At 51.6% G+C, this 21224-nt stretch overlaps 2 pseudogenes; one reads left to right on the forward strand and one right to left on the reverse strand.

Annotated features, from left to right (window-relative positions):
- Window positions 1-5664: 5664 nt before the first annotated feature.
- LOC136518420 (disease resistance protein RGA2-like) lies at window positions 5665-7175 on the reverse strand (annotated as a pseudogene).
- Window positions 7176-8156: 981 nt separating this feature from the next.
- LOC136518496 (CRM-domain containing factor CFM9, mitochondrial-like) lies at window positions 8157-12291 on the forward strand (annotated as a pseudogene).
- Window positions 12292-21224: the final 8933 nt, after the last annotated feature.

Below are 21224 nucleotides of genomic sequence, written 5' to 3' on the forward strand. Positions count from 1 at the left end.
TTTCTGATTCTTGGTCACCAAGATTTGTGTCATGTAGTGCATAATGCATAAAAAGGTGGAAGAAATCCATCTCGTTCTAGTCAGGTATTAAGATAGGGCTATGACAACGTAGATACTTAGCTGCATCGGCAAATCGAGTCGTGAGCAGGACCTTACTCCCTGTATTCCCGACCTCAAGCGGAGAAAGTAGCTGATCCAATTGGTATTCATCTTTGTCATCCTTCGCAGTCCATACATCATCCAAGACTAACAGGAACCTTTTGCCTCTCAGTGATTCCTCTAACTTCATCTGTAGGGTGTCAAGATTACTGTAGTCATGGCATGGCTCCTCTAAAGCTGCTCAAGCATCTGACGATAAATTCCATGCACACTGAAAATCTGATTAACCTGAATCCACATGATAGGTTTAAAATAGTTCTCTGTGTTGGCCTACAGAATCACCGGCTCAGGTGATTTGACCACTCACCAGTCTTGCCGAACACCCGCTAGTATTGCCGAGCACCCACTAGCTATGCCGACCACGAACAAGCGTTGTTCGACCACACACACTATGGCTAGAGGTAGAGTATATACACATAGCCAGAGACACCAGCGTTGGCCGGAGCCCTGTATAGTAGATGGCAAATCTGAACTCTATTTACCGAGTTGCAGTGGCGAACTATTTATACAACTCTATCCATCTAATCCTAGTACAACTGTCTTGCTGCAACAGTGACTAGATAACACAGCAGGACTTACTTCTGCGTCTGTCCCTGCATATGGCTACAGTCCGGCAGGTGAGCCGTTCGGCGTCTGCCTCTACATCGACTACAGTACCACAGCAGGGAGCCTTTTCGGCGCCGCCTTCTCTTGCTGTGTGTTCACACAAGGAAGCAGTAGATTATCTAACAATTCTTCCCCTAATCCTACTGCTACCCCTTGTACCCCCTCCATGCTGATCATCTACTTCAGCTCTGTGAGTCGAAGACGTCCGAGCGGCTTGGTGAGGACGTCCGCGAGTTGCCGACCAGTTTCGACGAACTCGGTGACGATCTGCCCTCCATCGACACAGTCCCTGAGGAAGTGGAACTTCACGTTGATGTGTTTGCTCCGGTCGTGCAGAACCGTATTCTTCGCGAGGGGTGATGGTGGGTTGGTTGTCCACCATCAGTGCTAGTGGGTGAGCTTCCGCACCGGTCAGCTCGCCAAGCAGCCGGCGCAGCCACACAACTTGGCACGCCGCAGTGGCCGCCGCTACGTACTCTGTCTCGCACGTAGATAGCGCCACCACCTTCTGTTTTAGCGACAGCCATGAAATTAGAGCCGACTCGAGGAAGACAAGCACGCCAGAGGTGCTCTGTCGTCCGTCGATGTCCCCCGCCATGTCTGCATCGCTAAACAAAGTGAGGTGCAACCTACTCCCGCCGGTCTTGGGGAAGATGATCTCCTGATCCACCGTCTCTTTGACGTAGTGCAGTAGCCGCTTCACCGCAACCTAGTGATCCTCTCTGTGATCCTCCATGAAGCGACTGACGTAGCCCACGGTGAACGCAATGTCCGGCCTCATGTGGACTAGGTAGCGCAGACCGCCGATGATGCTCCGGTAGAGTGTTGCATCTACCTTTGCCGCGGTGCTAGCCTTCATCAGCTTCAGCCGCTCCTCCATTGGAGTCACGCATGGCTTGCACTCAGCCATGCCGCTCCGCTCCAACAGCTTCGAGGCATACGCGCTCTGACCGAGCGTGAGTCCCTCCTTCCCCTGTCTCACCTCGATGCCGCGGTAGTAGGAGAGTGCGCTAAGATCGCTCATTCGAAAATAAGCCACCATATCGCGCTTGAAGCTGTTGATGTCCTCCGTACGCGCGCCGGTGACGATCAAGTCATCCACATACACGCCGACGATGAGCTCCTCCTTCCCCCGTCGCCGCGTGTGTAGTGCTAGCTCGGTTGCGCACCGCTGGAACCCAAGCTCACCCAACGTGGTGTCAAGCTTGGCATTCCATGCTCGTGGAGCCTACCACAGCCCATAGAGCGCTTTGCGTAGTCGGAGCACCCTATGCTCCTCTCCCTTGACGGCGAAACTTGGAGGTTGCCTGACAAAGACCGTCTCCGCCAGCTCACCATTGAGGAATGCCGATTTAACGTCCAAGTAATGGACGCGCCAGTCCTTTGCTGCTGCCAAGGCTAGTAGCAAATAGACAGACTCTATGCACGTTACCGGCACAAAGACTTCCTCGAAGTTGATGCCTCATGTTGAACAAAGCCTTGGGCGACAAGTCACGCCTTGTGCTTGACAATAGCATCGAGCTCGTCCCGCTTGACCTTATACACCCACTTCAGGCTGATCGGACGGCATCCTGGAGGTGGATCGATGAGCTACCATGTCTCGTTTCTCTTCGATCGCCTTCATCTCCTTCAGCATCATCCGTCGCCAGTTTCCATCGCGCTCGACCAGCGCGAACATGGGTGGTTCCTCTTCACTGACGAGCAGCAGCTCTGGGTCATTGAGCAGCCTACCTGCTAGGCCTGAGGGCCCTGTGCCGCCGACGATGTTGTCCAGCATGCGGAACCACACCTCCTCACCTTCGTGGAAGGCATCCACGAACTTAGTGATGTCACTTGGAGGTGAGGCGAACTCGATCGGCGTCGATGGAGTTCCCTGTTCCACCGGAGTGCTCGGCACCCTGGTTGCAGTGCTCGGCACTACTACTGGACAGCTTGTCACTACTCCTGCAGTGCTTGGCACCACTGTAGGAGTGCTCAGCCTCAGTCTAGGAGTGGTTGGCACCACTGCAAGACATCTTGGCTCCGCTACGAGAGTGCTCGGCACCCATCCTGGAGTAGTCGCCACCATTGCAGAACCTCCTGGCACTATTCCTAGCGTGCTCGGCATCCCTCCAGGAGTGCCTCAGAACTCCTCCCGGAGTGCTCGGCATCCCTCCCGAAGTGCTCGGCACTGCCCTAGGAGTGCTCAGCTCTGCCGCTAGAGTGCTCGGCACTCCTCTCGAAGTGCTCAGCACCTCTTCCCAAGCGTCTCCACCACCGTGGATGACCAGGTGCTCGACGGCGAAGGTGCTGGTGAAGCCACCAGCTTCCCCTGTGCTCGGACTGCTCCAGTCCCAAGCCGCCTTCTCATCGAACACGATGTCGCGTGAGACAAGTACCTTGTTTCCGTGAGGGTCGTAGAGCCGATACTCCTTGGTACCTCCGCGTAGCCCAGGAACACCATCGGTGTGCTCCTGTCCTCCAGCTTGGTGAGGATCGGCTTCATCTTCCTGACGTGGCCGATGCAGCTGAATGTTCGGAGGAAGGACACGCTCGGCTTGCGTCCATACCAAGCTTCGAATAGCGTGTTGCTCGTCAGGGCCTTGGTCAGAGCGCGGTTGAGGATGAACACCGTAGTGGTCACCACCTCACCCCAGAACCTTGTCGGCATGCCTTTGGCCTTCATCATGGATCGAGCCATGCCGACCACCGTCTGGTTTCGTCGCTCCACCACGCCATTCTGCTGTGGTGAGTACGGCGCGGTGTGGTGTCGCACCACACCCTGATCCGTGCAGTACTCAACAAACTCCACCGAAGTGAATTCGTCGCCGCGATCAGTCCTCAGCACTCGGAGCTTCTAGCCGCTCTCGGCCTCCGCGCGCATCTTGAACTTCTTGATCGCCGTCGCCGCTTCATCCTTGCTCGTCAGGAGTTGCAGCCACATATAGCGACTGCAATCATCCACGAGCAGGAGGAAGTACCACCGACCACCGTTTGTAGCTAGCATGATCGGCCCATAGAGGTCACCGTGGACGAGCTCGAGAGCGTCCTTCGTGTGATACTTGGCCGCCTTTGGGAATGGTAGCCTCCTCTGCTTCCCAGGTAGACAGCTGTCACACAGCTCGCCTCCATGCTTGATGTGGGGTAGCCTTCGAACCATCTTCTTCAGCCGACCAAGCGCGTCGAAGCTGAGATGTCCGAAACGGGCATGCCACAGCCATGGCTCCTCGGTGTGCCTTGCTGCCAGGCACACGGGCTGCTCTACCTTTAGGTCAAGCAGGTACAACCGGTTTAGGGACCTCTTCACCTTGGTGAGAAGTCGCTGCTCCCAGTCCCTGATCCTAAGGACTCCATCCTTGATCAGTACCTCGCTACCGCGCTCATCCAGCTGACCAATGTTGATAATGCTTGAGCGCAGCTGCGGGATGTAATATACATCCGTTAGCGCGCGGTGCTCCCCGTTCTGGCACCTAAAGATGATGTTGTCACGCCCTTGGATTGCCACCCTTGAGCCGTTACCAAACTTCACTGTACCGGTAATATCGTCGTCGAGCTCGGAGAAGGATGCCTTGAGCCCGTCATGTGGTTGCTGGCACCAGAGTCCAGATACCACCGCTGCTCCTGGTCAGCGCCCACACATCCGAGGTGGACTTGGGCGTGTGGTTCATCAAGATTGACAGTCTTCAGGGCCTTCCTAGGTCCTTCCACCATCGTCGCCTCTTCCCTCTCCTCGACCTCGATGTCGTGCAGTGCATAGAACATCGCCATCAGGATATTGGCCTCATCTTCATCATCAGCTTGCGCCAGATGAGCCTCAGCGTTCTTCTTCTGCTTGCGATTTGGACACTCCCGTGCCCAATGGCCCGTCTTCCCATAGCGCCGGCAGGCGTTGGGGTCAACCTGCTTCTTTTTCTCCGAAGAAGCCTTGGCGTGGCGCTTGCCATCGCCACCGTGGTTGGAGGAGACTGCCTTCCCGGAGTTTCTCCGAGCAGCCCACTCCTCTTCTGTCAGCAGCAGTTTACCGATGTCCTTCGTTGCTGTCGCCTGCTCTAGGCGCCCGTCCACCGCCCACAGACGGCCTGTCACATCCTCAATGGTGAGGGTGAACAAGTACAGCATCGTCTCTATGGAGAGAGCGATCTGGATGTACTTTGCCGGCACAGAGTGTAGGTACTTGGAGACCGCCTCCTCTTCGTCGATGGTGACGTCGTGGCTCTTCAGCTTGCTGATCAGCGTCTGCAGGCGGAGGGAGAAGTCCACCGTTTCACCATCCTTGAACTTAAGGTTGGCGTACTCCTGCTTCAGAAGCTGGACCGTCGCCGGTCGGAACCGACGCGCATCGCCGCAATAGCCTCACACGCCTCCTTGGCAGAGCTTTTCGCCCCCAACGGCTCCCTGTACTCCGCCGATACAGCAGCGAGGATAGCCTCCAACGCTGACATGTCATCTTTCTCATTGTCGGTGCCTTTGTCAACAGCATTCTAGAGCCGTCGGGCTCTGAGCTCTTCATGATCACCAACCATTCTCCATAGTTGGTTCGGTTCAGCGTCGGCCAACTGGTGCCTCCGACCTCCCGTACCGTGCGAACAACGACCTCCGGTCGTGGTTGGACAGTCACAGCAGTGCCACTATTGTTGTCCATTTCCGAATCGTTCATTATCACCAGCAGTTAGTTCGGCGACGACGCTTGTACGGCTTTGATACCACTTGTTGGCCTACAGGATCACCGGCTCAGATGATTTGACCACTCACCAGTCTTGCTGAGCACCCGCTAGTGTTGCCGAGCACCCACTAGCTATGCCGATCACGAACAAGCGTTGTCCGACCACACACTATGGCTAGAGGTAGAAGAAGAGCGAGAACAGAGCATACACACACAACCAGAGACACCAGCGTTGCCCGAAGCCCTGTATAGGAGATGGCAAATCTGAACTCTATTTACTGAGTTGCAGTGACGAACTATTTATACAACTCTATCCATCTAGTCCTAGTACAACTGCTCTGCTGCAACAGTGACTAGATAACACAGCAGGACTGACTTTTGCGCCTGTCCCTGCATGTGGCTACAGTCTAGCAGGTGAGCCGTTCGGCGTCTGCCTTTACAGCGGCTACAGTACCACAACAAGTAGCCTTTTCGACACCGCCTTCTCTTACTGTGTGTTCACATAAGGAAACAGTAGATTATCTAACACTCTGTTCGTTCAAAGGTACAAACATGTTGTGCTAGTGTTGTCTTCCCAGAACCAGCAATACCGTAGATACCAATCACTGAATAACACTTGCTGTTACTGGAGGCTGGTTCGCAAACACTTTCATGGAGCATCCTTCTTATGTCATCACGTTCCTTGTCTCTACCAATTATGAAACCTGTCACAGATGAAGTAGTGGCAATCCTGGCTGCGCTGTTTGCAGGATCTGATATGTCATTGCTACTGCTACCACTAGTAATGGTGCTAGCCAGCGGTGACAAAAGCTGAGACCCTTCTTCAATTATGTTTTCCAACTTCTTTAGAGCATTCTTCAGTTTTCTGTTTTTTCCAGAGGTGATTTGTTTCACACGGTTTATAGTTATTGCTGACTTGGTTCCCGACTGAGGCATGATCTGCATGAAACGATTGAAATGTTACACACTGACACTTAAGTTTTAGACGACATTTGGATGCTGTGGTATTGATAAACTAGAGTGCGAAAAAAGTTATGCAACAGTTGCTAAGTGCATCATCTGATTATTCTTGCCTTAGTTTCATTTTTTTTTTCTGAACAGAGATTATTCTAACTGTTTGATTTTCAGTTTCAGAGAGTTTTGATTATCAAATCTGGAATTGCAATTCTACTATAGCTATTAGCTAGGTGGACTCGTAACCTGCTTCTCGAGGCGGTGATAGTCGGCGACGTCAAGGATGTCCTCGGCGTCGTAGAAGGCGGACTTGAGCCTCCTCGCCCACTGCTCCAGACGATCCCGCTGTCCGGGAGGGATCTTCTCGGCCCGTTGCCGCATCAGCTCTCGTCGAAGCCGAGAAGGGCAAAGCCATGGTTGAGGAGCCTGGTGGTGATGGGTGACGCTGCAACCTCCGCCATGGACGCAACCAAGCAAGCAAAGGAAGCAGGAAGGAAACCCAGAGTGTGCGCGTCTGTGTTCTTGGTTTCTTGCTCAGCTCAGCTCGGTGGAAATTCTAGTTCGTGGACGAGGCAGTTCTAGGATTCTATCCACACATCGTGGAGTGAGTTCTTCCACATAGGGATAACTGGATATGGTTTGCAGCAACAAGACGACGAGAAAATTGGTTAGTCGTCGTCGTGGTCGTCTCTAAGCTCTTTCCTTGGAAGTTGCTGTTGTAGTTTCAGTGATAGCAAATTAGCAATGCCGGTTTCATCAATGTATGCACTAGGCTGCAGGGCCTGATAGGCGATAGCACACTTGTTAGATTTCTCTTTTTATTTTCTTTAGCAAATTAGATTTCTCTTCTGTCGATGAAAAATGCGTTCTCAGTTCTCATGCATGCCTGAATATTCGTCTTTCTTATAAGCAGAGCCCTTCAGAAAAAGAAATGCATTTGCATTCTCATCCTAGCTACGCGCAAATATCTGGCATTGCAATATTATTTTGAATTGAAGTTAGTATTTAAATCCCAACTTCATTATAGTCACCAAACAAAAAAGATCTTTGATGCCCCCTTTGAAACACAGGAATAGAAAAATTATTATAGTAATTATAGTAATTACACAGGAATGCAATTGCAAAACACGCGATTGAAAAAAACACAAGGATTTGAAGGGAGTGATCATTTGGACGGATCATGGGAAAAACGCTGGATTTTTACCCAGAGGTTTGAGTGGATGCTAAATTTCCTATAGTTTTTCTAAAAAACAGCATTCATAGGAAAAAAACGTAGGATTTTTACCAAGAGATTTGAGTAGATGCTCAATTTTCTATAGTTTTCCTCAAGAATAGTACTGAAAGGGAAATTTTCTACACTATTCCTATGCTCCATTCATGTAAACCAAAGGCATAAACAGTATTTTTAGAAGAAGAAAAAAAGGTCATGAACAATAGCAATTCCTATAGGATTCTCAATCGTATGTTTTTTCTCCATTTCTTGTATGAACCAAACGAGGCCTGAATTCGCAGCCTCTGCCTTTTCTATAGTGCTGGTTCAAAAGGCTTTCACAGTTTCCTTGAAAGCTGTTTCCCAGGAGAGCTTCAGTTTGGGTTTCACTGCCACAGTGACTGCATTTTTGCATTGCAGTTGCAGCCGCGCCGTTGTCCTGACCCATCAGATCGAACGGCTCAGGGACATCCCCTCACATCCGACGGCCAATCAAGCTCCTGCTCCCCCGGGCCGCACCCGCACAGCGGCAACAGCCCAACCCACCCCCGCCGTCCCCACCACCAGGCCAGGGTTTATCGCGCCGCCGCCTCCTAAACCCACCTCGCCTCCGCCCCGACGCGGCGGCGCCTTCCAGAAGAGCTCCCACAACCGCCGTTGTTGGCGGGGGCGCCCAACCAGCCATGTGGGTTCTCCGGGGCCTCCTCCGGGCAGCCTCGCCGTCGCTCCGCCGCAGGTGCGTTCCGCCCCTTCCCTCGACTCCGGAACAGCAGCACCGGCTCTCCCCCCATCCCTCTCGATCTCTGTTGACGCGCGCGCGTTTGTGTTTCTGCGGCGGGACAGCTCCGGGCGCTTCGCCGCGAGGGGCGAGGCGGTGGCCGCGGCCTCGGGCTCCGCTCCGGCGCCCGCGGGGCTGCCGGCGGCGGGAGCGGGAGCCGACGGCGCGTGGCGGCGGGCGATGTCGACCAAGGGGAGGAGCATGCGGAGCAAGGTGGAGAAGCGGATGGCGAGGGAGACCGGCCGCACGCAGCGGGAGCTCCGCCGCGCCGTCAAGCTCAGGAAGAAGCTCATGACCGAGGACGAGAAGCTCATCTACAACCTGCGCAGGGTAAGGAGGCCCCAAATTGCCCCCCGTTTTTCATTCCGTCGTGAAAATCAGTAGTGACCCGCCTCTTCCAAGTGGGACGCGATTCGTTGAATTGTTATGTTTTTTTTTTTTTTTTTGTTGAAAGTGTTGCTCTCTATATGATTTATGGAGAGGAATCGGGAATGTAGGGTGTAATGTTAAAGAAAAACTATTGGTATTGAGGTACTGGCACAAGTAATTGTTGATCCCAGAAAATAGTGAATACAGCTATATTGTTTGGGGGTTTTGCTCTGTTTATCAGAAGGAATCAAATAGCTAACATAGAAGATTGTAAAGTCAACCACACCTTTTGTACACATATTTAAGCTTGATACAGTTCCCATGATTTATAAGGTTTTCAAATCCAAAAATTATGTGCTAATATGTATGTCGTGCATATATCATGGCATATTTGAAGCCCTATGGAGCATTTCTTATGTACTGAACACAGTGCTTGCATTCTTTTAGGCTTGAAGAAAAATCAGTGTCAATAAATAACAAAAAATATATGGCTTATTTGTATAATGATTGGGTGCTTAACACTAGCTGAGCTGGCACACCTGTTAAAAATAAAAAATAGTAATTTCCAGATATATCATGAGAATCTAGGTAAACTACATCGTCTATTGTCTTTGGTCTATTCTTTTAGTAGCAAAGTCCTTGACTTATCATATTCTCGATTTCCTTTTATCTAGGCCAAGAAAAAAGTGGCTTTGCTCCTACAGAAGCTCAAGAAGTATGAGCTACCAGACTTACCAGCTCCTCGTCATGATCCTGAGCTGTTAACGGCAGAGCAACTACAAGCCTACAAGAAGATTGGATTCAGAAATAGAAACTATGTGCCTGTTGGAGTTCGTGGAGTCTTTGGAGGTGTTGTTCAAAACATGCATATGCACTGGAAATTCCATGAGACGGTACAAGTTTGTTGTGACAACTTCCCAAAGGAAAAAATTAAGGAAATGGCAGCAATGCTGACAAGATTGAGTGGTGCAATAGTGATCAACATTCATAATACCAAAACAATCATCATGTTTCGAGGAAGAAACTACCGTCAACCAAAGAACCTTATACCTTTCAATACACTTACCAAAAGGAAGGTCAGTCACTTGCAACTGATGTGTCTGTCTCAGTTAGCACTTCCTTGCTATTTCCATTCTACTTACCACTTGCTCTGGATAACGCATGTACTCTGTATGGCATTTGTGAATAACCAATTCCTAGAGTACTGGTTTGTTTAGGTTTCATATGGTTAACTCCAATGGAGTATCCTTCTTTCCCATCAAATCGATTATCTCCATCTTTGCAAGACTTTTTCTCGCAATCTGTGTATTAAGAAGACTTTTAATTACTGAATAATTTAGTTACATTGTTTATTCTTTGTTATGGCTCATGGGGCTTGATACAAGTATTCTTGTTGCAGGCATTATTCAAGGCTAGATTTGAACAAGCACTTGAATCACAGAAATTAAACATCAAGACAATAGAAACTCAACTCCGTCGTAAGGGTATCAATCCAGAGGACCCAGTTGCTATGGCCAGCATCCAGCGTGTTGCCTCTATGTTCTTCTGAGCCATAGATGAGCAGCAAGGTACTCCCTATATTTTCCGTGGGGATGCACAACCTTCTGCTGGGACTTCTGAAATAAAAGAACCACGTGATGAACCATCTGAAGATAGTGACCAGGAGGAGCTTGACAGGTTCATTTCAGAGATAGAAAGTGCAGCAGAAAAGCAATGGGAGGAAGAAGAGGCCGCAGAGAAAGAAGAATCTTCAAGAATGCGATATTGGGAGAGGGAAGATATAGGTGATCGGAGGGGTTTCAACAGAAGTTATGAAAACTCAGATTATGAGGATAGAGGACAGCGAAGATATAGGAGAGAGCATAACAACAACAGAAGGACTTCAGATGCAAGGAGGTGGGATGATGATAGCGAGTTCGAGGCATCAGGTGAAGAATGGGACTCTGGTGATGACAGGGGTAATGCTCTGGGCTTCGACAATGATAGAGATTCTACTGATGAGCATCCTCGACGATTTGGAAGCATGAGGAACGAGAAGAACAGATCCAGTCGGACACAGGATTTTGTTCCTAGGGGAGAAGTGGGCGAGGGGAAGGGTTTCAGTAGAAGCTATGGCAACTCAGATGTTCTCAATAGAGGCCAGGGAAGGCATAGGAGAGATAATAACAACAACAAAAGAACATCAGATGCAAGGAGGTGGGATTATGATAGTGAGATCGAGGCATCAGGTGGAGAATGGGACTCTGGTGACGACAGTGATAATGTTCTTGGACTCGACAATGATATAGACGCATCTGATGTTCATCCTCGACAGTTCAAAAGTATGAGGAATGAGAAGAGCACATCCAGTGGCAGGCAGAATTCCATTCCTGGGGGATTCAGAGGTTCCAATCGGATTCCAGGGAATTCAGTCGATGGTTCCGATGGCACTATGTTCAGAGGCAGCAACGGTGATGAGTTGCACCGAAGATGATGACCTGTGGGAGTCAGATTATAAGGGGGAGGAAACGAACTCAAGAGCCCCAAAGGTGAATTTCCCAAGTTTCCACAGCAGTAGTGAGGACAGTGATGACAACAGGAGAAACGATGGCAAGGTTGGTAAAATGAAGAAAAATACTGATGAAAGTTGGGACAGTGACTGAGAACTCAAGAAAGAGTAATGTTGATATGTGGTGCATGAAGGTCAGCTCCAATGACTGTCAAACCACTGATCCAGATTCTTTCATTGGCAGCATTGCTCATGTATTTGTCCAATGGAAATCTTGAGGAGCTAGAGGAATAAGCATGATTTCCCTGAGAACTAGTGTCTGAACGTTTGCCGCAAGTTTTCAGACGTCTTTTGTTCCAGTTGTCATGGTATAACCTGAAAAGTTGCCTGAACTGAATGAGGGGCAAGTTGTCAACGGTGTGCTAAGCTGCTAGCCTCATCAAAGCCAGAATACTGCAATGACTTGCACAACCGAGGACAAAGTGGCGGATGTAGTCAGAGTTCACTGTTGAGAAACTTAACAGATCGAGGTTCCTGAAGGTCTCAGAGATGTGAAATCCTCACTCTGCGATCGCATTTATTAATTCTCATATTCTTGCAGCTTTGATGTGAACGACAAAACATGCACATAGATAGAAATATCTGAAGGTCATGTGTGTCCTGCGTGACAGAGTTGTCTCATTTTCGGTAAATTGTCCGATACACGTTCTTCAGAGTGTTCTCTAGTGTGAAACTTTTACTCTATTTTAATATCGTGTATTTCAGCGTCATGATTGCTGCTGTCGCCTCCACCGCGTGCGTCCTATCGTTGGGGGCGCATAGCCGTACGTCCGATGCCATCCTCCTTTTCCACCGTGATCACATAACTGGGATCCCGTTGTGTCGTGCTCTGTCCGCCTAGCTGCTATGTTTTGCTGAAAGTGTAGGTTACAAACGTATGTTTCGAGTGTTTCAGATGTATGTTGCCAGTGTTTCAGATGGATGTTGTAAAAGTAGATCGAGATGTTACATATGTTATAATAGTTGTACACGTATGTTGCAAAGGTCTGTTACCAATGTTCCATCTGTGTTTTCCGGATGCATGTTGTAAGTATATTTATCTGGATGTTGTATATGTTCTACACAAACGTTATATGTGTTTTATTTGGATGTTGCGTATGTTTACAATGGTTTTTAAGTGTTTTCAGGTGTTCTTTTCAAGTGTTTCATAAGCATAACGTATGTTGCAACTGTTGTATTTGGATGTTTAAAAAGCAGATCAGGTATTGCATTTCTCCTCCTCGTCTTCTGCTGCATCGTCTTGGTGTGTCCTCCCGGCACCGGTAGGGATATACACGCCGTAGCCAGGTCCTTCTGAATGGGAGGTGCCGCCTCCTTCCCCTCTTGTCGCTCGGGTGGCATAGACCCCGCATGGAGCGTGCGAAATGGAGTGCACGCGGGTGTCCGGATGTCCGGACGCTAGTAGTGCCATAAGAGAAATTTTCGTGAAAGTCGACAGGCTTACTGGAATTTGATATCCCTCTGCTTGTTGTCCAGACTTGTATCTCTCGATTTTAAAATCCGAGCACTCAACCTGTCGGTGCAGAAAGTGACCAACTAGTGAATATTTGTAGTTTTGTCGTACGTTGTGATCGGAGGTGGCCTAGCACTCAATGACATAGGATTTATACTGGTTCAGACAACGTGCCCTACGTCCAGTTTGGGTCGGTCAGTGACTTTATTCCTGAGCCTAGGTGCTCGAAGTTCGTAGTGGGGTTACAAACGAGAAGGAGGAAGAAGGGGTGAACAGAAGGTCCGGTCGGCTCTGGTCGGAAGGGCCAAGAGCGACAGGACCTACGCTATGAGCTAAGTGTTCAAGCGTGTGCTTAGAGTCTGAACCCGGTGATTCTGTGGTCGTAAGCTAGTGAACTTGATCGGCGCTTGTTATCTTCAAGAAGGGCTCTCTCTTTTGTTGGAGGGGGCACGTCCCCTTTTATAGATAAAGGGGATGTCTTTACAAGTGAGAGGGTGAGGGTGCGTATGCTATCGAGCCTTATTGCCCATGCCTATCGAGCCTTGTTGCCCACACCGGCGGGTACAAGATAATAGTAGACGCCTACAACACTGTTGATATCACTGTAGAATGTCAGAGAGGTCGTGCTGCCTTTTTCAGGGATGGTGGACGTCGGTACCTACAAATACTGTTTGATGCCTAGAGGCATGTGAGGAGTCTCGCTATATTCACCCGGTACGGTAAATCCTGGCGCCCGTACCGCTATCGATGCCTAGAGGCACGTGGAGGGCCTTACGGTATGGGAGTTTTAGCGGCCCCTACAATACTATAAAGGGAGATGTCGGCGCCTACAATACTGTTTGTGTCAGGGGGGCTGCAGAGTACTGTTCCGTGCAGGGTATGGTCCCTGGTACAGTGATTTTGACTTGTGAGCCTAGCCTTACTTTTCTCCGCACGTCTTCTGGTTCCCATCGAGCGAGCGTCCCCGGTCGGATGGCTCCAGTCGGCTCTGAGTGCGCCGGTCAGAGAAGAGCGGTGAGCAGGGTTCCTACGAACCCAGGTTGGAGACGCGGGGTCGAAGTCGGAAGTAATGTTTTGGGCCAAGTCTTCCGATCGGAGAGGCCATCCGGAGGCGGCTGGAGTCGAAGCGAACGCTCCGGTCGAAGAGATGGGCCAAAGTAGCCGTCGAGCGGGCGTTGTTCCTCTTTGGCTAGACCTTCCGGTCGATGACTGGGCCGCCCTTCCGGCCTGTCGCTTTAGACTCTTGGGTCGAGCCTTGGCGTGGAAGCCGGTCCCCTATGGACCCTAGGTTCATGAACCCGACAGGAGCCCCCGAGCCCCTAGGTGATTCGAGTAGAATCGTCCGGGAGATTTTTGTCTTGCCAGCGGGTGCACGCGAGCGCACCCATGGGTGGAGCCCCCGATCCCCCCGGGTGGTTCGGGTAGAACCGTCTGGGGGGGTTTCGGTGTTGTTTAGTGGGGGAGTTTTTTTATTTTGAGATGGAGTTTTGTCGCCCAAGGCGTCGTTGTGCAGCCGGGGCGGTTTTTTAGTTTGTTTTGAGAGATTGTATGAGAGGGAGCTTGTGGATCCTGGCGTCGGTGCGCGTCGTGGATCGGGCGAGGGAGTCAGTCAAGGGTTTTGGACGAGACAAAGCTTCACTGATCCTGGCGTCGGTGCGCGCCGTGGGATCTGGTGAGGCAGTTGGCGTTGGACGAGACAGAGCTTCACTGATCCTGGCGTTGATGCGTGTCGTGGGATCGGGTGAGACAGTTAGTTTTGGACGAGACAGAGCTTCACTGATCCTGGCATTGATGCGCGCCGTGGGATCGGGTGAGGCAGTTAGTTTTGGATGAGTCAGAGCTCATTGATCCTAGCATCGATGCACGCCGTGGGATCGAGCGAGGGAGTCAGTCTTGGATGAGACAGAGCTCACTAATGCTAGCATCGATGCGTGCCATGGGGTCGAGCGAGTCGGAGTCATGTTTTGGACGAGACAGAGCTCACTGATCCTTGCGTCGATGCGTGCCATGGGATTGAGCGAGGGAGTCAGTCTTGGACGAGACAGAGCTTACTGATGCTGGCGTCGATGCGTGCCGTTGGATCGAGCGAGCCAGAGTCATGTTTTGGACGAGATAGAGCTCACTGATCCTGGCGTTGATGGGCGCCGTGGGATCGAGCGAGTCGGAGTCGTGTTTTGGACGAGACAGAGCTCACTGATCCTAGTGTCGATGTGCGCCGTGGGATCGAGCGATGGAGCCAGTCTTTGATGAGACAGAGCTCACTGATGCTGGCGTCGATGCGCGTCGTGGGATCAAGCGAGGGAGTCAGTCTCGGACGAGACAGAGCTCACTAATGCTAGCGTCGATGCGCATCATGGGATCGAGCGAGTCGGGGTCATGTTTTGGACGAGACAGAGCTCACTGATCCTGGCATCGATGCGCGCCATGGGATCGAGCGAGGGAGTCAGTCTTGGATGAGACAGAGCTCGCTGATGTTGGCGTTGATGCGCGCCATGGGATCGAGCGAGTTGGAGTCGTGTTTTGGATGAGACAGAGCTCACTGATGCTGGCGTCGATGCGCGCCGTGGGATCGAGCGAGTCGAAGTCGTGGGGCGAGATCAGGGTCGCAGACCCGGATGTTAGGAGCGCAGTCGGAAGCGTAGCCAGATGGGGCGAGATCGGGGTCGCAAACCTAGGTTTTTTGGAGTGCAGTCGGAAGCGTAGCCGGATGGGGCGAGATCGGGGTCGCAAACCCAGGGTTTTTGGAGCGCAGTCGGAAGGGGCGAGTTCGGGGTCGTAGTCCTAGGCTTTTTGTCTTGAGCCCCCGAGCCCTGTTGGGCCTTAGTAGGGGTCGGTGTGAGTTGTGTGCGTTACCCCCATCCTCGGTTCCTCACAACCAGAGGGGCTGAGTTTTGTCGCTTGTCCCGATCGCTCGGGCTCGAGTGACGTGCTCGGTGAGTTCGCTAACAGGTGTGATCGAGTGGAATCCGGGTCCGTGGTTAATGATGGGGTCGGCATAGCCCTCTTATGACATTCCATTACTCCTATACCTGCAACCTGGCAGATGCCTGGGTCGTTTCAGAGACCGACCCAGGTGGCCTAACGGCCTTCCCTCGATGGAGATTCTATGGGTTTGGCGAGAGGTTTAGGATCAAACGAGAAGGTTGAGATGACCCGGTCTACCTGACCGGGCGAGGGCTGTACGGGGCTCATCTACATTTTTCTCCCCTACCTCTGTTGGTTGCTCATGTCGAATGAGGCAACCGCCGCTTCGTGACGCAACACGAAACATTGTGATGCATTTCGCTGCACGTGCGATGCTTAGTTCCCGAGCCCCAGGCAGTTTAGGGCCCGAATCGTCCAGGAGGTTTGGGCGTATGGAATGAATGCGCGTATGGATGTATGAAATGATTGTAAGGAAATAGAGGGGATTGGTAGTGCTCACCTTGATGGCTTTGAGTGACGAGGTTCAGAGAGCTTCAGTCGGAAATGTCCGACCGGGACCTACGCTCGTCAATCGTGGGTGAGCCCTTATGTGAATAGTTTTGTATTAATGAACACATGCTCACCTTGATGGCCTGAGTGATGGGGTTTGGAGAGCTTCAGTCGAAAATGGCCGACCAGGACCCGCGCTCATCGTTCGTGGGTGAGCCCCTTGATGGCCTTGATGGCCTAAGTGACGGGGTTTGGAGAGCTTCAGTCGGAAATGACCGACCGGGACCTACGCTCGTCGTTCGTGGGTGAGCCCCTATGTGAACAGTTTTTGTATTCATGAACACATGCTCACCTTGATGGCCTGACTGACGGGGTTTAGAGAGCTTCAGTCAAAAATGGCCGACCGGGACCCGCGCTCGTCGTTCATGGGTGAGCCCCTATGTGAACAGTTTTTGTATTCATGAACAGATGCTCACCTTGATGGCTTGAGTGACAGGGTTTGGAGAGCTTCAGTCAGAAATGGCTGACCGGGACCCGCGCTCGTCGTTCATGGGTGAGCCCCTATGTGAACAGTTTTTGTATTAATGAACACATCAGTCCTGTTCTCTGTGACAGGATCACTGTCCGTTCCTTGTTTTTATCCTGGCATAGCTATTATTTTTGTCCTTTCTTTTTCGCACCTGCCCATTAGTTCCGTAGGCTGCAGCTTTTTTAAGAGCCTGGGCATGGCCCGCGGGGCTCGGCTGCTGGTAGCCGTAGGTCATGGCGGGGTGTGTTCGGTTAGGAGTGAGAACAAAGTTACGTAGGACAGTTAAAGGAAAGGAAAAGTGCTTCCATTCGGGGGAAATTTTGTTTTGCCACGTGACAATAAAAACAGAGGTAATATTCGGTATTATGCCCTTATGTAGGTAATATTTGGTATTATGCCCTTATGTAGCCCCCGAGCGACCTGGGCTGAAACTGTTCGGGCCGGGGCGCTTTTCAGGAGTAAGTGTTGACTAAAAAAGTGATAATACCAAATTTTAGGGGGAAAATGACGTACCTGTTCAATGTTCCAAGTGTTGGTGATAGCGCTGCTGTTGTCGTCCTCCAGTTGGTAGGTGCCCGGTCGAATTACTTCAATCACCGTATAGGGTCCTTCCCATGGTGGATAGAGTTTGTGTTTTTCCTTTGTTGATTAGGTCCTCTGGAGTACGAGGTTGCTGACTTTGAGGATTCTCCCCCTGATCTTTCTTTCGTGGTACATACGGAGAGTTTGCTGATAGCGAGCGGAGCGGATGATGGTCATCTCGTGGGCTTCCTCGAGCAGGTCGACTGCGTCTTGCTAAGCCTCCACGGCTCGGTCGCAGTCGAAAGCCTTCACTCTTGGGGTGTTGTGGTCAAGGTCGGAGGGCAGCACTGCCTCAGCTCCATAAGCCAGGAAGAAAGGCGTGAACCCTGTGGATCGGTTCAGGGTCATTCTTAGGCTCCAGAGGATTGCTGGGACCTCTGCCGCCCATCGTCCAGCGTATTTGTTGAGTCTATCGAAGATGCGTGACTTGAGTCCTTAGAGGACCATGCCATTGGTGCGCTTGACCTGACCGTTGGTTTGTGGATGTCCAACCGAGGCCCAGTCGATCCTGATGCCATATCCATTACTGAAGTCTAGGAACTTCTTTCCGATGAAGTTGGTTCCATGGTCAGTGATGATACAGTTAGGAATGCCGAACCGGTAGATAATGTCGAGAAAGAATTTGACCGCCTCTTCCGAGCGGAGGTTTGTGATGGGCTTGGCCTCTATCCACTTGGTGAATTTGTCGACTGCTACGAGTAGGTGAGTGAAACCGCCTGGGCCCTTTTTGAGGGGTCCCACCATGTTGAGGCCCTAGACCACGAATGGCCAGGTGATGGGATGGTTTGGAGTTCCTATGCTGGTAGATGTGTTTGCCGAGCGTAGAACTAGCATCCTTCACACTTGCGGACGACCTCCTCTGCATCTCGTAGCGTGGTGGGCTAGTAAAAACCTTGGCGAATGGTTTTTCTAACCAGCGACCGTGGGGTCACGTGATGTTCGCAAATCCTGGCATGGACCTTGAGGAGGAGCTGCCTCCCCTGGTTGGTGGTGATACACTTCATGAGTACCCTTGATGGACTCCGTTTGTAGAGCTCGTCACCGAGCGCGACGAAGGTCTTGGCGCGCCGAGCAATCCGTCGGGCTTCGGTTCTTTCAGGCGGGAGAACCTCCTCGAGGAGGTAGGTGAGTAGCGGTACTCACCAGTCGGTTTGATCGAGTGCCAATATGGCGACGTTCGTGGGTGACGTCGTCATAGAGGTACTAAGATCGGAGCCCCCGAGCGCCGGCTGGGCATCGGGGTGTTTCTGGATCGGACTTTCTGAGATGCGGGCGGACAGCTCATGGATGTCATTGATGAAGATCCCGCTCAGGGATGGATCCCATCTGGCGGCCAATTTTGCAAGAAAATCAGTGGCGTCGTTGTCCCTTCGAGGGACATGATGCAGTTCGATCCCCTGGAATTTGTCCTCAAGCTTGCAGACCTCTTGGCAGTATGCTGTCATGAGGGGGCTTTTGCAGGAGGACTCCTTCATGACCTGATCCATGACCAGTTCCAAGTCACCACGAACGTAGAGTCACGTAGCACCGAGCTCGATGGCGATGCGCAGTCTGTTGATAAGGGCCTCGTATTCCATGGTGTTGTTTGAGGCTAAAAATGGATGCGGATGGCGTAGCGGAGCCTACTCTCGTCCAGGGAGATTAGAACCACTCCTGCCCCTGAGCCGGGTGCCATTACAGACCCATCGAAGTACATTGTCCAGTACTCGTGGGTGACGTCCGGGGTCGGTAGCTAGGCCTCCGTCCATTCGGTGACAAAATCCACGAGGGCCTGAGACTTAATAGCAGTGCGAGGGGTATATCTGATGTCATGGACCATGAGTTCAAGCGCCCACTTGGAGATTCGTCCCGCGGTGTCGTGGTTGCGGATAATGTCTCCGAGTGGGTATGAAGTGACGACCGCAACTTCGTGGTCGGTGAAGTAGTGTAGGAGCTTCCTGGTCACCATTAGCATGGCGTATAGGAGTTTCTGCACCTGTGGGTAACGGACCTTTAGGTCAGTGAGTACCTCCTCGATGAAGTATACGGGTCGCTGAACTTTGAGCTGGTGTCCTGGTTCCTCCCTTTCGACAACTAGGGCGGCACTCATGACATGGTTGCTTGCCGCGACGTACAGGAGTAGGGATTCTCCCTATTCGGGAGCGACGAGGATTGGGGTCGACGTCAGGGACGCTTTGAGGCTTTCCAGAGCCTGTTGGGCTTCCTCAGTCCAAACAAAGGCATCCGTCTTTTTGAGGAGCTTGTAGAGCGGCATCCCCCGTTCGCCAAGCTAGGAGATGAAGCGGCTCAGGGCAGCCAGACAGTCGGTGAGCCTTTGTACACCCTTGACGTTGCGTATGGGGCCCATGTTGGAAATGGCCGTGATTTTTTTGGGGTTGGCCTCGATGCCACGTTCGGACATGATGTATCCGAGCAACTTCTCCTTCGGATCCCTGAAAACACATTTCTTGGGGTTCAGCTTGATGTTGAACCTTCGGAGGTTCACGAATGTCACAGCCAGGTCTACGATCAGGTCGTAAGCTTTGGCTATTTTAACCACTATGTCATCAACATAGACGGCAATTATTGGTTTTAGTCGCTCGACTTGATCAGGCTAATCGAGCGAGTCGATTTGGTCGGCAAAGCATTGCTACATGCACCTTTGGTAGGTGGTGCCAGCTTTCTTCAGGGCGAAAGGCATGGTTATGTTGCAGTATGAACCATACGGGGTGATGAATGAGGTCACGAGCCAATTGGATTCTTTCATCGCGATCTGGTGATAGCATGAGTAGGCATCTAGAAAGGAGAGGATCTCTCAACCTGAGGTGGAGTCAACTATCTGGTCTATGCGTGGCAAAGGAAAGTGATCCTTTGGGCATGCCTTGTTGAGCCCAGTATAATCAACACACATCCTCCACTTCCCGGTCTTCTTTTTGACAAGAACGGGATTGGCGAGCTAGTCAGAGTGGAAAACCTCTCTAATGAATCCTACTGCCAGGAGTTTGGCGATCTCTTCACCTATGGCCCTGCGCCTCTCATTGTCGAAGCGACGCAGACGCTGCTTGGTGGGCTTTGAGCCCGGGATAAGGAGCAACGCGTGCTCGGTGACCTCCCATGGTATCCCCAGCATGTCAAAGGGCTGCCATGTGAAGACATCGCGATTGTCACGTAGGAAGTCAACGAGCTCGCATTCCTATTTGGTCGGGAGCTGGGTCCCGATCCAAATCGTCTTGGTTGGGTTGGCAGGGTCGATTCCTGCCGCCTTGGCTTCTTTGAGCAAATAGAAGGCCGTCGAGGAAGTTGGTTTGTTGCAGTCTAGGACTACCAGAGCTGATGACTCCCCAAGCTGTGGGAGCTCGGACGAGTTGATGACAACGGTGGCGAGCTCGTAGTGCGCGCGGTCGCACGTGAGGGCGTGCGAAAAGGCGCTACTCACGGTGATGACGCCGTTTGGTCCTAGCATCTTCAGCTTGAGGTAGGTGTAGTTGGGGATTGCCATGAATCTTGCGTAGCATGGCCGCCCCAAGATGGCGTGGTAGGACACTAGAAAGTCCACCACCTCGAAGGTGAGGATCTTCGAGCGGAAGTTGGCCCAGCTGCCGAACGTGACGGGTAGATCGATCTATCCGAGCGAGTATGCCTGCGCTCCCAGGATTACCCCGTGAAAGGGGAGCCCGCCAGGTGGAGCTCCGATCAGGGGATGCACATGTCATCAAGGGTGTCGACGTATAGGATGTTGAGGCCACTGCCTCTGTCCATCAGCACCTTAGTAAGGCGCTTCTTGCGGACAATGGGGTCGATGATGAGCGGGTAGCATCCCGGTCTCACGATGTGGGGGGGGGGTGATCCCTCTGATCGAAGGTGATCGAAGATTCTGACCAGCTGAGGAAGGAGGGGATGGCCATCTCGGCAGCGTATGCCTCTCTATAGCGAACCTTGTGCTATCGTTTGGACCAGATGGCGTCGAACTCGCCGAAGATCATGATGCATTCGTCTAGGTC

This window comes from Miscanthus floridulus, chromosome 17 (genome assembly GCF_019320115.1).
Source record: "Miscanthus floridulus cultivar M001 chromosome 17, ASM1932011v1, whole genome shotgun sequence".
Lineage (NCBI taxonomy): Eukaryota > Viridiplantae > Streptophyta > Magnoliopsida > Poales > Poaceae > Miscanthus > Miscanthus floridulus.